The following is a 16,931-nucleotide window of genomic DNA, read 5'->3' on the forward strand; positions in this document are numbered from 1 at the left end:
GAGTTATTCCCATGGCAGGCAGCTGTGCAGTGTTCCTAGAGCAGCTTGTACACAGCGTGCAGGAGCCAGGGTGGGCAAAAGTGACCCTGTCCTTCAGATATTGTGAATCAGCACTCTGATCACTGAATGCTACTTTTAATCTCAGAGGTGCAGACAAAATGGTGGGTGGCCATTGTTTTTGTGCCTCCCTCCACTGTTGCAAGCCTCTCCCCTCCAGCAGAAGTAACTTCCCGGGGATTTAAAGGGCTGGCACCCTTCTCTCTCCCCTTTTACTTTTCTCTTTTTCCAATTTTTGGAGCCAGACATCAAAGACTAAGATATTCAAAAAGAACTATGTATAAGGGGGAAAAAATCAGAGAGTCATTGCACATACCCAGGATGAGAAAACACCTGAGAATATCCTAAATTCACAGCTCAGGCTGGTCCTCAGCAGAGGCAGCCAACAACAAACAAAAATTTAGCAAAAACAAAAGCAGTAAACCCTGGAGAGGAGGAGGAATCCGATTTTTAGAGTTACCACCTTACCAGATTCAAGAAAGAAAAAAGAAAAGAAAAGAAAAAAGAAAAGGGGCGCCTGGGTGGCTCAGTGGGTTAAGCCTCTGCCTTCGGCTCAGGTCATGATCTCAGGGTCCTGGGATCGAGCCATGCATTGGGCTCTCTGCTCAGTGGGGAGCTTCTCTCTCTCTCTCTCTCTCTGCCTGCTTGTGTTCTCTGTCAAACAAATAAATAAAATCTTAAAAAAAAAAAAAGAAAGAAAGAAAAGAAGGAAGGAAGAGTTATTGAGAGGAGCCTTGAGAAAAGTTCTCAACCTAAAATCCTCCTAACAAATGCATACTGAGTGTCTACTTGTCTTTGGCATTGACTAGCTGGGTTCACACGCAGTCCTCAATGTAAGTCACAACGTGCCATGAGTCACAAGCTAGGCGTCATTGTTGTATATCATTTTTTTAAAGACTTTTATTTATTTGACAGAGAGAGAGATCACAAGTAGGCAGAGAGGCAGGCAGAGAGAGGGGGAAGCAGGCTGAGCAGAGAGCCCGATGCAGGACTTGATCCCAGGACCCTGAGATCATGACCTGAGCCGAAGGCAAAGGCTTAACCCACTGAGCCACCCAGGCACCCCATTGTGTGTCATTTTTTAACTGAGGAAACAGGCTCAGAGGTAAAATGATTTCCTGAAGCAGTGAGATGATGATCTGTAAACACAATGGTGAGAATTTAACTTATACAGAATTTATGTTTTTAGGGCTGAGCACAGAGCTTGGCCGGAGTGGGGAAGGAGACTGAAATATTTGCTAAGGCACAGGGCCGGAATGGGAGGAGTTCCAGAGAACATGATGAAGTTAGGAATTCCAGGGCCTTGCGGGAACTCCTCAGAGCAGGAACAGGAGCTGGGAAAGCAGAGGAAGAGAGGAGGCTTCTGGAGGAAGACCAGGGCAGGAAAGGAGGCTGGGGCTCCACCAGGATTTTATCAGAGACCAAATCTGGATGAGAGCTACGTGACTAGAATCAGAGGAAATCAGCTTTCATCCTAGGCATGCTGAGTGCCTGTGGTCCAACCCAAGCTGGGCATGTATCTGGATCCCCTCCAGTTCTGCCATTGTCTCATCTGCAAAATGGGCGCATTTGCTTCACTGCAATGATGAGTTACGGGCCTTCAGGTGGTTTGAGAGCTGTGTGGGCCTCGGGAACATGGCCTGTAGTGAAGCCTCCAGATGGTTTCTCAACCACCATCTCCACTCTGCCCGATGCCCCACCCTCCTTAGTGGAGACCATCTACATCCCAAGCTTCATTCACTCAGAGTCCAATTATTCCAGAATGGTATCTGACCGGAAGTATACAACACTGTATTATAATCATATTTGAATTTAAAAAAAAAGAATTTTACTTGACCAGATTTATTTCCTTCCCTACATAAAAGAGATGCCAGGTAGGAAGCAGACCTCTCACCCACACTGCAGACCTAATCACCACCTAACCCTTGTCCTAGACCTGGTGGTGCAAAATCATTGTCTCCTTTTGACTGGGTTTTCTTATCCTTAAATGAGAGGGTTGGAACCAATGATCTCGAAGGTCCCTTCAGGTTCCAAAGCTATGTGGTGGCTTGGAACACCCCTCCTGAGACTGTCCTGCCAGCCCAGTGTTCCAGCTCTTTCTACTGCCCAATTAGTAGCATTTATCCAACTTTTTTTTGTCAGGTATGCGCTTCTATTCCAGGCATTCTGAGCCAAGTCTGAAAATCAGACTTCTTGGAAGACTCAAATGTTTTAACAATCTTCAAACACATGACATCAAACGTGCCATTTTCCCTTCATCCACCAACTTTGTACTTTTATCAAAAAAAAAAGAAGAAAAAGAAAGAAAGAAAGAAAGAAAGAAAAGAGATACTGAGTCCATCTGGCATGATTTGCTTTGAATAAAAGCCCATCTGCTTATTATTTCTAATTTCATTGTCCTCTACAATGTTTACAGAAGTTTCTTTCAATATTTATTGCACCGTGTTTCTAATTACTGATCCAGACCATCTACACAGACTTGGTGGGGTGCCGGGCTGGGAGGTAGGTGTCTCTCCGTTTTCATCTGCATGCTGCTTTACTCTGGGGGTACCATGTGGCCCTCGGCCGTCATCACGCCACCCTGTTGCAAGGCTGCGGAGACAGATTCTGACAATCAGCCCCTTTATCATCACTCTCCCTGGGGGCTTGCGAAGCCGCCTCTGATGAATTTTTGCCTGCCTCGACACCATTATTGTCACAGGAAGGATGGAGATAATTACCTGGTTTATTATCCTGAGGCTGGCTTCATCTGGGGGCCGGTGATCACTGGGAACAGAAGGCTCGTCTCTGTCTTCGGGAGTCCTAAATAGATGGGTAAAAGATTCACATTCCCCCTCTGGTGGTGTCTCTGAAAGACATGGGATGATCTCTTCAATGTAAATACTTCCAACTAGACCCTTTTTAAATTACCTCCACCCCAAAATACCCCCCAATCCAAAACGCTGTTTTATTTTAAGATCATTTATTTATTTATTTGACAGAGAGAGGGAGAGATCACAAGATCACAAGATCAGGCAGAGGGGAAGGGGGAAGCAGGCTCCCCGCTGAGCAGAGAGCCTAATGTGGGGCTCCATCCCAGGACCCAGAGACCATGACCTGAGCTGAAGGCAGAGGCTTAACCCACTGAGCCACCCAGGCACCCCCAAAATGCTGTTTTAAATTAAACTCTTTTCCACCTGAAATAAGTTCCCATTTCTGATCTCCCCAGTTCTCTAATGATGCTTTATTCTTCCCATCTCATGATGCCATTACCTCCCACGACCAACCAAATCCTGTTACTCCCTCTCTATGGCGTCTTTCCCATCTGTTCTACTCCATCGGCCGGTTTCCAACCAATATCCCACTGTCTCCATTCCTGAAAAACCTCCTTCCTGTCTCCTAGTCTCTCCCCGACCCCACCCACCATGTACCTGAATCTGGAATAATCCACATAAAAATCCATCAAAATCCACACATGGATTTCATCACTCTCCAACTCAGCAATACTGTGTGGGTACCCTTTGCCTTCAGGAGGACGTGTCCATACCCGCCGACTGGTAGGACCTTCACCATCAGGCCTCACAGCCCCCCACAGCTGGGCATCCCCCGAATCCTTCTCCCAGCCACATAGGTGTGCTCCGGACGCCACAGTCTCAGCTCTTGCTCACACTGACTTCCCAGGCATATGGAAAATTCAAGAAAGAAAAAAAGGCAGTATTTGAGGAGCACCTGGGTGGCTCAGTCGGTTAAGTGTCTGCCTTCAGCTCAGGTCATGATTCCGGGGTCCTGAGATCGAGTCCAGAATCCAACTTTCTGCTCTGCAGGGAGTCTGCTTCTCCCTTTCCCTAACTCATTCTTTCTCTCAAATAAATAAATAAAATCTTTAAAAAAAAAAAAAAAAAAGACAGTATTTGAAGTGATTCTTAGTGCAGACATTTAAGACTTAAAAGTGAATTCTACCCTGTTTTTGTATGTGGTATATCATGATGCTTCTGATTCTGATACTGATACTCCCCCAGATCCCAGAAAATTGTTTCCACTGTGTTGTCCACTAAATAGGCCACAGCTCTCCTGCAATGATTCACAAGGAAGTTCTAGCCAAAAAAAAAAAAGGGGGGGGGGAGAAAAGAGAAGGCAGGATACAGAAAAGGCAGTGAGTATGGGTTAAAAAGCAGGGATTTTGAATCAAGTAGAACTGGATTCAAACCCCAGTTCAGGGGCACCTGGGTGGCTCAGTGGGTTAAACCTCTGCCTTAGGCTCAGGTCATGATCTCAGGGTCCTGGGATCGAACCCCGCATCAGGCTTTCTGCCAGCGGGGAGCCCGCTTCCCCTCTCTCTCTCTCTGCCTGGCTCTCTGCCTACTTGTGATCTCTCTCTCTCTCTCTCTCTCTGTCAAATAAATAAATAAAATCTTTAATTTAAAAAAAAAAAGAAACCCAGTTCAGACACTTACTAATGCATGGCATTAGTGGAGAAAATCACTTACCCTTCCTGAGACTGCCTCCTTATCAGCAAATAGGGCTAATACTGCCTTGCAGGGTTGGTGTGGGAGCTAAAGTCAGCACACGTTGAGTTCATTTGTTAACCCAAGTGAGAGCTGTTAAGAATCTGAACTAAGACCTATGTGTAGGATTGAAAGGAGTGAAGATGTTTCAGAACTATTTAGGAAGTGAGATCATCAGGATATGGGACTGGTTAGGAAGAGAAGGGAGAGAGGCCATGATGAATGCATCCCAGATTTCTATCATGGATGAAAAGTCAAGATTTAATTTGTAAGATAGAAATTCTAAGAGTTTTGGGGCACCTGGCTGGCTCAGTCGGTGGAGCATAAGACTCTTGATATCGGGGTTGTAATTTCGAGCCCCACACTGGGTGTAGAGATTACTCAAAAATAAAATCTTTAAAAAAGAGTATTTAGATTTATATGATACTTTTTCTGTGCAACATTACAGATATTTGCAATTTTCAGACAATGCGAAATTGAGGTTTCATCATACCAAAAGGATAACAAAAGAAAATACTTAATTTCTAGACCTGGAAGCCTCAGATGGACAAGTTTTTCAGGTAGCAATAGATCTTGTATTCAGCTGAAGCAGTTCCTACTGAAGTTCAATCCCCTGGGAATGACAACCTCTATACAGAAGACCAGATGGCAGGGGTGAGGGACCCATCTGGGAGCAAAGACTGTCATACTAGTATGGGACAAATGCCTGGGGTCCCAGTAGTGGGACTGTGATCAGAACACCACTACAACACTGGAGAAAGTGGGCAGGTGAACTGCTGCAATTTGACAGTGCTATTGCTAACAAGTCCCAAAACCAGAGAAACAAAGGATTACACCTTGGGACTGACCCTATTTGAAACACTTCATTAAAACTTTCGATCACAAACTAGCTTAACATGAATTCATTTCCCATCTTGGTCATTCTGGATCATTCACATTTTTGTTTTTGTTTTTTTGGTCAGGTTCTACTCACTAGAACCAGAAAAGTCTACATGAGAAAATGGAAGAGAGGGGGTTGGAAATGTGTTTTAGAGGGAAGGCAAATGTCAGGCTTAGGGATGTGGTCCGCATTTGTAAGAAATAGGGAGTCACTGAAGGTTTGAGAACAGAGTCAAATTTTTAAGAAGAGATGAAAGCAAATTTTTAAGAAGAGTCTGGCAGAGCTGGACTAAGTGAACCCACTTGAATCCACTCAAATACTGAATTATTGTTGTCATTCTAATTAGACCTTACACTTTCCACCATTAATTGCATCTTTAAACTCTGGTCTCTCTAAACACCCTGACCATTGTCTTTCCCGAGGGCTTCTAACTCTGTCTCAGTGATTTTCAGCCAGAGGGGAGGTACAGGATTTGGAAGTCAGTTGGCTTTTCTTATTGAGATAGTTGCTATATTCAAAAGTTGGGGCAGAGAGTAAGGTAGGTACACGGGGCTTTATTTCCACAGAGGTCAGTGATGCCATGTGTCCTCAAACCACTAAAAGAACAGGTGTAAAAAGTCATCCTGCCCAAAATGGCTGCAGTGCCCTGGGTGGGACGCATGATATCTGATCTCTTTTGCTTCCCCAATCTTTGTCTTCCTTTTTCTCCTTCTGTCTATCATCAGGCATCCCGCCAGTCGCCTGATTAGCAGGTTAAATGGTCACTCAACTGTCACTGAACTCCTCCCCTGATTCAGGAGCAACTGGAGGAAAGCCAACATCCATTATTGACCTAGTTGCACAGCACTTAAGATTTCCACGGTGCTTCACAATGGTTTCTATTAGCTAATTCTCATGTCAACACATGCATTGAGTTAGTTTTGTTATTTGTGGTTTGTAAGTGGAGAGGCTCAAGTACGGAAGATTTGGAAACCTGTTCATGTCTCTTACATTTAATTCATAGAACCAAATTGTGGGAAGCTCTTTTCAAAGTCACAATAATTCTCCCATACCTCTAGGACATTCACTTAGTAGGGTGCCATTGGTGACAAAATTTTAATATAAATGTCCCTTGCTTTTTGGCATTGAAATACTTTGAAGGCCTAGTGATGAAAAGTGAATCGCCCTCTCCACTGGTTTTCATTATACTGAAGATATATTCAAGGTTTTTTTTTTTTTTTAATCTCTCTTAAAAGCTGAATGTTTTATTGCCATCTCTATGGACCTCTCTTTTGATGTCTGTTACATTTCATTTTGTATTACCGGTCCCTTGGCCCCTTTGGGGCATTGTTGTATCTTCCTAACAGATGGAAAGTGTTTTGAGGGCAAACTGTCTTTTTCTTTGTATTTCTCCAAACACTATAATAGTGCCTCGCCTGCAATAATGACTTATTAAATATTTGCTGATGGATTGGTGCTCAAATTGTTGGCCAATTCCACAACATGAAAGGTTTTACTTCCTGGGAATCTACTCTTTGAAAAAAAAAAAGAAAAGAAAAGAAATCATCAGAAAACATTTTGTAGACTTCTGCCCCTATGATGTCCCTGTTGTGATTAGTTACATTTCATCAACACCATCTCAAAGCTCTGGATATTTCTCTCATGACAAAGGAGTCTCTGACGCCACAACTGCCAATCCCATCATCTTTTTTCCACCCAGAAATTTACTGTGCCAAACATGGCTAATAACTTACCCCATGGGGGTAGGGTAGATAGATGGTCACAATGGGCAAAACAGTCACAATCTTCCACTGCTCACTGTGTTCTTGACCTTTACAATGTAACTGGGCCTCTACTCCTATCAAAACACAAGGTCTATTTTCCTATTCCTTTGAATCAAGAATAAAAAGAAAATCCCTTAGGTTGATAAAGGAGAAAGGAGATCTGCCCAAAAACCCAGAGGAAACCTCAACATAATCAATGCATTTTTTTTCTAATTTTTTTGAGTATAGTTGACACATAATATTGTGTTGTTTCAGGTGTACAACACAATGGTTCAACTTCTCTATACATTATGCTGTGCTTACCACAAGTGTAGTAACCAGCACAGGTGTAGCTCTTTCACCATACAATGGTATTACAATATCATAATCAGTACATTTTAAATGTATTCCTTCTAATACCAGAATAAGACAAAGGTACTCACTACTGCTGTAGCTGTTCTACAGGGTTCTCCATGCCTTGGCCGATGAAATGAGACATTGTAAGGGCCTATTTAACCAGAGTGGCTCCATCTTGGTTGAACGGCCATTTTGTTGTTTATGCAGTAAAACTTACACTGACCCTGCCCCCAACCCCCAGGGGACTTACTTAAAAGCAAGTCTGGGAAGCTAGTAAAATATGGTCGACCAGTCCCAGATAACAGAGCCCAAATACAAGGGCGGGTCAGGCCAGGTGGAGACATCCAATCACTATCTTCCTAAAAGAATGTGGGCCCCATCTTTTGGGTGCCTTTTGGGTGCCAATTCTGACCAAGGTGATAGGCTAGTTCAAATATCTACTATAGAGTAAATTGTAGTTTAATTGGCCACCCGTGAGTGACCTAGCATGACTGCGCAGCTTTCTCTGTGTGTTACAATTTCATTGGCCACCTGTGTGTGGCCAGGCTCAACCACATGGTCTTTGCTCTATACAAGTTACTCTGTGAGGCTGGGAGGTTTCGCTCTCTCTGTAAGAATCTGTTTGATTCTCCATGCTTGGCAGGAAATAAAGCTTTGCTTGACCTTCACTTTGTATCAGTCTCGCTCCTTTGATCACGGGCCCTAACAATGTGAAGACTGTAAGCAAAAAGCAAAACTCTAAATGTTTTCAAAAACAACACACAAGAATTTTATAGAGAAATATTAAAAATTTTATGGAGAAATTTTTAAAACCTATTAAATCATACAAGTTCTGAGTAGTGGAGAAAAACCCACTGCTCATGGGGGAGATTATTTAACACCATGAAGGTATAAATTCTTCCCCCAAATTAATTCATAAATTTAATGGAATTACAGACAAAATTTCAGTAGGCTTTTTTTAAACATCTCATCAAATTGATGCTAAAATGAGTATGAAAGAACAAAAGTCCATGAATATTAAAGACAGTTTTGAAAAACAAAGAACAGAAGCCATCAATACCTGTATCAGTTTCCCAGGGCTGCTGTTAATAAATTACCACAAACTGGCTTAAAGCAGCAGAAATCTCTTCTCTCAGTTTCAGAGACTAAAGGTCCAAAATTAAGGTGTTGGCAGAGCCGCATTCCCTCTGGAAGCTCAAGGGGAGAATCCATTCCTGGCCTCGTCCAGGTTCTGCTGGAAGTCAGCGTTCTTTGGCTTTCCTCAGCTGGGACTGCCTCACTCCCTCTCTGTCTCTCTTTATTTACATGGACTTATTTTCTGTATGTCTGCATCTTCCCCTCCTCTGTCTCTGGTAAGGATACTTATCTTTGGATTTAGGACCAATCTAGGTAATCCTGGTAAATTTAATCTCAAGATTCTCAATTTTTTGTATCTGTGAAGAAAAGACCTCAAAAACACAAGCCACATGGTAAAAAAAAAAAAAAAAAAAAAAAAAAAAAAAAAAAAAAAAAAAAAAAAAAGGCAGTTTTGATTACATTAAAATTAAGAATCCCTTCTTCCTTAGAGAATTCCTAATAATGTATATAGATACTCAACTGTCTAGAAGATAAAGCTTAATTCTCCTCCCCTTCAGTATGAACTGAACCTCATGACTCACTTTCAAGAATAACATGCAGAAAGGAAAATGTTTAACTTTACAATGGAGAAAACTAGCAAATATCACCCAAGTGGTCAGGGTTAACATTGTTAAGTCATATTGATATCGTAAAACCCTTGATACATGATAAGCGCATTTTTACTCCTACTGTGTTCTTCCAAGAAAGGTATAAGCCCAGTCTAATCATAAAGAAAACAGCAGTCAAACTCAAATTGAGAGACATTCTACAAAATGCTTGACCAGTACTCTTCAACACTATGAAGATCATGAAAAACAAGGAAAGACTGAGAAATTGTCATAGATCAAAGGAGACTAAGGAGATAAAGTAATTGAATGCAATGTGGTATCCCAGATGGATCCTGGGACAGTAAAAGAACATCGATGGGGGGAAAACCATGAAACCTGAATATGTGGTTTTTTAAATAGCATTAGACCAATGTTAATTTCCTGGTTTTGACAAATGTGCCAAATTATTTAAGATGGTTAACATTAGAGGGAGCTCAGTAAAAGGGACATGGAAACTCTCTGGAGTATCTTTACAAGTTTTTGTAAATCTAAAATTATTCTAAAATGAAACATTTGCCACTTATAAAATAATCTCAGCTAAAGATATCAGAATAAATTCATATCAGCTAAAACCTACAGAAATTAACATCTAAAATATACATAGAATTCTAAGAAATTAATGAAAAAGACAAGAAAGCCAGTAGTAAAATGGATGAGCATATGACCAGACAAATCCGAGAAGGGGAAATCCAAGTGACCAATAATATATCAAGAGATGTGTTACATTATTAATAATCAGAAACATGGTAAATTAAACCAAAGAAACATATCTATATGAATCACCTTGGGAAAAAAGAGAACGTGGGAATATGGGAAACCTGGTTCACTCCCAGCAGGAGAGGACAGTGGAACAGCCATCCTGGAAGGCAAGATGGCAGTGCTACATGGGATGAAGTGTGCAATTACCCTATGACATGTGATCCCACTCCAGGGATAACACCCCAGGAACACTCACCTAGGGTCATATGGGGGCATTTAGAAAAGGGTTGTTTATGACAACAAAGCCTCGAGCCAACAATGGGGTTGTAAACAAAACATGGTGGACACACTCTGGAAGATGACGTAGCAGAAGAAATGACCAGAAGCACATTCGCCAACACGGATAAACTCTAAAAAATTACACAGAACAGAAACAGTAAAAAGAAAAAAAGAAAAGAAAGCAAAGGAAAAAGCATATACTAAAGTGCTATTATATGAATCTAATTATCATAAATTTCAATGACATATTCTAAACACATTAATGTGCATGTTTACGGTACACGAAGAAGACAATAGACATCGGGACGGACTTGAAGGTGGGAAATGCTATAATAGACTAACCCAAGGGAGAGACCATGACGAGGCGGGTACCATGAGCTCCTTAGGACGCTGACTTCAATTCTTTGCATCTGAGGCCCAAACCAAAAAGGAAAGAGCAGAGGACAGACTGAGCAAGGATTTGAGATCACCTTTGAGCTAAGAGCATGAGTTTTAGTGTGGGTAGACATGGGAACATCTATAGTTTCTGCTTAGCAACCCCCCACCTTTTCTTTACAGAGTGATCTCAAAATAAGTCATATCTTAATGTCCAGTTAAGAAGGGCATTGTACTACTTGGTTTCATTTCTATAAGATATACCCCACCCCATAGCATGATACTCAAAGAGTACTTCTTTCCAAGACCTTTATAAATCTCCCCGATTCACAAAGAACCACTAGATCACCTAAGTCCCCCTGCCCCCCACCCCGTAACATGCAAATAGAATGAGAGAGAAACACTGTTTCTTTGAGCCCCTGGGGGCAGGGTGTTAGACTCCCTCACCAGCCCTGTAACCCCACACCACACTCCAGCACCCCGGCCAGCAAGTGCAATTCTAATTCATGCTTCAACAAAAATACAAATTATAATATATTTTGAACCTGGAGGGTCATTTGCAAATAATGAGAAATGCAAATTTTAAATCAGTGTAAGTCCAGGGAGTGCTGTACTGTGATGGCCGCTCTGGTGCCCAGAAGAGTTACGGCAGCTTTTTTAAGTGTTTAATATACTCTCTGAAACAGCAGAGGCCGTGAGCAAACCGTGATCATTTTCATTGACCATTTGGCCCGTGGCTCAGACCACTGCAGCACGGACTCTGAGCAAATCACCAAAGATTGAAATTCTAAAAGAAGCTGTTGATTTCAAAGCTTTTAATGATTCAAATTTTCAATCAGCAGTTTTTTCCCCAGTTCATTACCCACGGACTCTGTGGATCAACCAATGTGTGCAACCCATCTCCTCCTTAATTCCTCTCCTAATACAATCCTGTCCATCATGTTACCCAGCCCTGGAAAACAAAGCCAAGATATACATGTTCATTTTACCTTCCTTTGCTTTGGCAGCATTCCAAAAGCATGGGAAACAAAGTATAAAACCCCACCCTCTCAGAAAGCTTCTAAAATGAAGCTGCCGGTCAAGCTGTGGGTTCCTTAACTGGACTGGACTGATGGGAAATTGAATGTGTGCTGGCAGCTCCGGCTGAGACAAGGGAGAGCTGCCTGTGAACAAAGAGGGGGAGAGGAGAGAATCTTCAGCCTTAAGTCAGAATCGTGTCCATCCCACAGTGTCATTCCACCTGGGGAGTCAGGAGATGAAAATAACTTGGCTTTGAAACACACACAGGCTATTCAGGAAAGCAGCTGACAATTACAAGTACGAAGGGGGTACCGGACTAGGTTCCTACTGTGTAAAATTGTATGTTATGGAATTGATTGAGCTGTCATTCACAAAAGGGGATCCTTGAAGCTAGCGGGAAGATAAATAAAGCAGAAATTCAGATAAGATTCATTCAAGTCCTGCCACCAGGATCTGTGAATTGAAAGTGTTGCAGCTTGTGAAGTAATAGGATTAAACAATGGGGTTGAAGGTCATTCCTTATTACCCTTTTCTATAAATTATCTCATTTTCTCTTTGGCTCAGTGACTGTCACTCTGCAGGGTCACTTGCTCACTGAGTCACCTGGAGCTGCAGGCAGCCAGGACTTGGTAATATTAAGTTACATGCAACTGATGAATCACTAAATTCTACCTCTGAAACTAATATTAAAAAAGAAGAAGAAGGAGGGACGCCTGGGTGCTCAGGTGGTTAACCGACTGCCTTCGGCTCAGGTCATGATCCCAGAGTCCTGGGATCGAGTCCTGATCAGGCTCCTGGCTCAGTGAGGAGCCTGCTTCTCCCTCTCATCCTCTCCCCTCTCCTGCTGTTTCTCTCTCTCTCTCTCTCAAGTAAATAAATAAATAAAATCTTTTGAAGAAATCCCCATGTTGTCTTAAGGATTTCTTACAACCCATTTCCCAGCCATCACCCACCCTGACCTCCAGCCTTCTCAATGTCCCCAGCACTGTCAGGTCCCATGACTGACAGTGAAGGTGAGCTGTAGTGGTCCCTGGCCCAGCCTTAGGGCATCTGGTGAGCTAGACAGTGGTAGCACACAGTGTGCTTTCTAAAGGCAGGTGGCAAACTCCTGTTTCATTAGGGTCACCTTGAGAACCAAGGGAAGTCAACTCTGGATTGTGTCTTGTGTGTAGTAGGTGCTCAATAAAAATGAGTTCAGCGAATGAAGGAACTGACAGTTTCCTGCAATAGCACAAGTCAGAGGGAATAAGCGTCAATCAGCATTCACTTCTGGCAGATTGGTCCAGAAGAATCAAACCCCAGCTGAGGGTGGGAGGAGAAGGAACGGACCTTACTTCCTCGGGGAGAGAACGGGCAGGAAAGTAGCAGGTGTCCAGGACTTCAGCCACAGAGACTCGGGGTCAGAACAGGGCTCCAGTCCCAGCAAGGAATGCAAACATGGGACGAGATGAACCCCGCAGAATGGAGGAAGTGCGTGTACATGCACGGTCCAAGGGTGTCTTGGGTAAGGTCAGCTCAGGAACAAACAGGAAGCACTGCAGAGGAGGAGAGGACCTCAAGACCCTCCCCACCCCAAGCTGAGCAGGACTCTGGAAGACTGCTGAACCCACTCTCCCATTCACATCTCCACCTTTCAGGACTGGCTCTCAGGCTGGAATTCATTTAAGCCGTGGACTTCCCTGTGGAAGGTATTTAATGCAAGAGCCTGCTCTAGTGGAAAGATCACAAAGGAGGCAGTTCTGCTGTGACCTTCCTGTGCCCTCAGACAAGCCACTTAACTTCTCCAAGTCACAGGTCCCTCCTCATAATTGGGGGCAATGATCCGACTTATTGGAGCATTTGGGGATCAAGAAGAGTCCACATATGGAAGCACTCTGCAAAGAATGTAGCTATTTGTGTGTTTCGTATTGATTTCAGTGTTGAATTTGTCCAATTGAATTTTCTGTAATCATAGAAATAAAGCTTTAGTTCTGAGAAGTTTTAAGCATCCAGCAGGCAAAAAGAACATTGGAGGGAGCCAGAGAGGTCTTCTCTGGGCCCCCAAAATCAGAGGCTGCAATTGGCACCTACCCGTGGCAGCTCCCTTTCGCCAGACTCTCTGCTTGAAGCCGCGATCCAATCCACAGCCTTGTACAGAGTACCGCTAAGTATCTGCTGGAGGGCATGTAAATAAAACCTTCACTAAGGTAAACAGTTGCTCGGTTTTACAGCCTGTTCACACGTAACTTTTATGCTCCATCATGATCTATGGCTCCTCTGCCTTTGCAAGTCCTGGAACATGGTTCCATGTGATGTCCTCTAAGTGACAGGCAGATAAATGGTTATTTACTCACCAGCTTTCCAGGCCCTTCAAAGCCTTTATTTAAACTGGGATGCTGTCCCTAACTACCCATTAGTGGTCATGGAAATTCTTCCTAACTGGAGACGAGCCAGTTACCCTGACAGCCTTTAGCGGCCCAGGGAAGAAGGCTGGGCGGGATGAGGAGGGGCCCCTCGGTCCATCTTGTTGTTGGACCCAGAGGCCACGTCTGCCATCAGCGCGTCCCACTGTGAAACGACAGGGCGTGCCTGCAGTCTTCCTAGCACATGGCCCGTGTCACAAATAGGAGAAGGTTCCAGGAAAGAACTTGGGTGCTATAAAAAACACCTGCTACTGAGTCAAGTGACTGCTGGTTTCACACCGAAAGGACCATTCAGCCGCCTGACGCAACTGTCAGGCCCAGACAAGAAAGTCAAGTACATTTGGTCCATTTTTTGCTGACACCATGGATGTTTCTATGATGGGAAGTGAATCCCTTCTCATTCTGAGGGAAGGAACAGTCCACAGCTTGATAACGGAATAGATCCAGATTTTACTTCCCAAGATTGATAGTTGGAATCTGCAAAGTATTTTTAATAGAAGTAACATTGTAAATAAGAGTTTGAAACTGTTACCATGGTTATCATAACAATAGTTCCCAAGTATCAAGTGCTTATTACTTGTGAGAAACAATGCTAAGCATTTGCCACGGAATATTCATGAGATACTCACAGTGAGCCCACAACCTGAGGTTTACCCTTTCTCTTCCCAGCTGAGAAGACTAAGGCTCAGAGAGGCTAAGTAAGTTGCACAACATCGCAAAGTTCGAGTTTGAACCCTGTGCTCTTGAACATTCTTCCACGGTCAGTGGAGACCCTTGTGTTTTTCAATCTTCCATATTCCCTAAATTTAAAAATGAACCGTTTGAATTGGACATTTGGGAAGATATCTTGTCAGCTTTCTAGGGTACCCTCAAAACTCAATGTTAATTGTACATGGGCAATTTAGGAGGACATGCATCTACGCAGAGGACCAGGTGAAAGATGAGAGCGAATACAGAAGCCAAGGGTAGAGGAAGAAGTCAGAGACAAAGGAAAAGAGGCAAAGCCAATGAAAATGGAAGAGAAGAGCTCTTCGTGGAAGAGAAGGTAAACAAAAGGGTCCAGGCAGGGGGCGGTTTGAACAGAAACGTGAAGAAGCCTGGAGGGTGGGGAACTCGAAGAGGATCTGTGGAGGGAGGTCGGAGGTGGGGGTTGAAAGCTTTGAGAATCCAGAACTCTGGATTCTAGCCCATCTCCTGACTAGCGCCGCTTTCCACCTCATGTGGATTCCATCAACAAAAATATAATGAACGCTGGAACTGCTGGCACCTGGAAGACAAAAGAAACAGTTGTTGGCACCTATGTAGACCATATATATATATATATTTTTTTTTTTAAGGGTGAAATTTCTTAAAGTCATATTTATATTAAGAATCACCTTGCCCTTTGAAGGAATGAAAAAGATGATTTTCACATTTTCAAAATACGAGTGATAATCCAACACACTGAATCATCACAAACGCTCAGGGTATGTGATCCCGGGCCAGGTCGTCTGGAATGCTTTTTTATTCTGTACATTGGCCTCAACAACCCAGCTGGGTCTCTGCACTCAGCAGGTGCTCAGTAAACCCAGGAGACCAGAGTTTCTGGGCAAATCTCCAACCTTGGCAAGTAACAGGAATATTAAGCAGGGAAACTGAGGCAGAAGCCCAATTATGAACAAACTTGGTGGCATTTCAAAAGACTGGCACCTGGGGGGAAAAAAAAAAGACTGGCACCTGGAGCTTCCTCGGCTACTCAGGGCTCAGCCTATCCCAAGAAAGAATTGAATGCCAGGCCCTGCTCCGGGCACAGCAGAGACATACACCTTCGGTGAGTGCCCTGCCTCCCAGGCATGGGAGAGACTCTGTGTCCTAGCACTTCCTTCACAGTGGAAATTAACCCAGGAACCGGTGGGGCGGAGCTTACAGGTGGAGGGCCTGCAGGAGTCCCAGGCTAGGAGGCTGATGGAGAAGGAGAGGAGGCAACAGGTATAGGGACCAGGGCAGGGACCCTTCTAGCTTTGACTTGTTTTGACCTTGTGCCGTGGGAACACATGGCCCCTTTGCAGCCCAGAAAGGGCCAGCCCAAATGTTTGGGCTTCATCCCATCCCTGCTGCGCCCATCCTGGGAAACTTGGACTTGTCAAAAGCTGCATTTGGTCTTCTGTGCGGTCTCCTCCCTCTGAGGTGCATGTTCCTCGCACCTTTTGCCCCTCTCTGCCTTCACCTGCCAGCTTACACAGGACTTCCCAAGGGAAGCCTTTCCTCCCAGACCGGGTTGAACAGCTTGCTCTGTACAACCCATAGGACCCATTGCCTCCACTTTGCATAACTCTTAGCACACTTGTCATTACTCATCTCCTGCCTCCTTAAACCATGGAAGCAGGGCTTGTGTCTGTCTTGTTTCCCACCGTGTCCTTTGCACCAAGCACAGGACAGGTGCTCAGCAAATATCTGAATGAGTGAGCGTGTGGGCCTGAGTCCCATTTCTATGGAAGGTCAAGTTTCAGGGAATTTGCATCACTCTGTTGTGAGTTGCTATCAGTCTGGGACAGAGCCTGATGCACGGTGCCTGGTTTGCTGCTGAAACATTATAGAAACTCAACTTATAATTGGGGGATGGGGAAAGGGAGAGCAGGAGATGCAATTCCCTCACACCAACCCCTCCCCTCTGTCCAACCCTGGAAGAACTTGAAGTTCATCTACCACAGGAAGTCCCTTTCCATTACAGCTTCCTCTTCGGAAGCCCTAAGGATCTAAATGGATGTGCCATCCGTTTGGCACTTGTCACCCGTCTTTTTTATGTCTCTTCATGAGCTCCTTAAAAGTAGAAGCTGTGTCTTCCCCTTCCTTTAGTCTCTTGGCTCTTGATCCCCTGCACAAAGTCTGTGCTCGATCTATCTTCATTGGGAGCTAATGAGAAATTGAATGTG

General features: G+C 43.8%; 1 long non-coding RNA gene across 2 annotated transcripts; it reads right to left on the reverse strand.

Annotated features, from left to right (window-relative positions):
* Window positions 1-2,485: 2,485 nt before the first annotated feature.
* LOC101677890 lies at window positions 2,486-14,154 on the reverse strand. 2 transcript variants are annotated; one of them, XR_001181016.2, is made up of 4 exons: window positions 13,951-14,154; window positions 13,688-13,768; window positions 2,778-2,905; window positions 2,486-2,649 (listed from the first exon to the last, which is right to left on the reverse strand). It is a non-coding gene; the product is annotated as an uncharacterized LOC101677890 (long non-coding RNA). The 2 variants fall into 2 exon arrangements; XR_200148.2 differs by having other exon boundaries at window positions 13,688-13,771.
* Window positions 14,155-16,931: the final 2,777 nt, after the last annotated feature.

Source organism: Mustela putorius, unplaced genomic scaffold, assembly GCF_011764305.1.
Source record: "Mustela putorius furo isolate JIRA1106 unplaced genomic scaffold, ASM1176430v1.1 tig00003942_pilon_pilon_pilon, whole genome shotgun sequence".
Classification (NCBI taxonomy): Eukaryota; Metazoa; Chordata; class Mammalia; order Carnivora; family Mustelidae; genus Mustela; species Mustela putorius.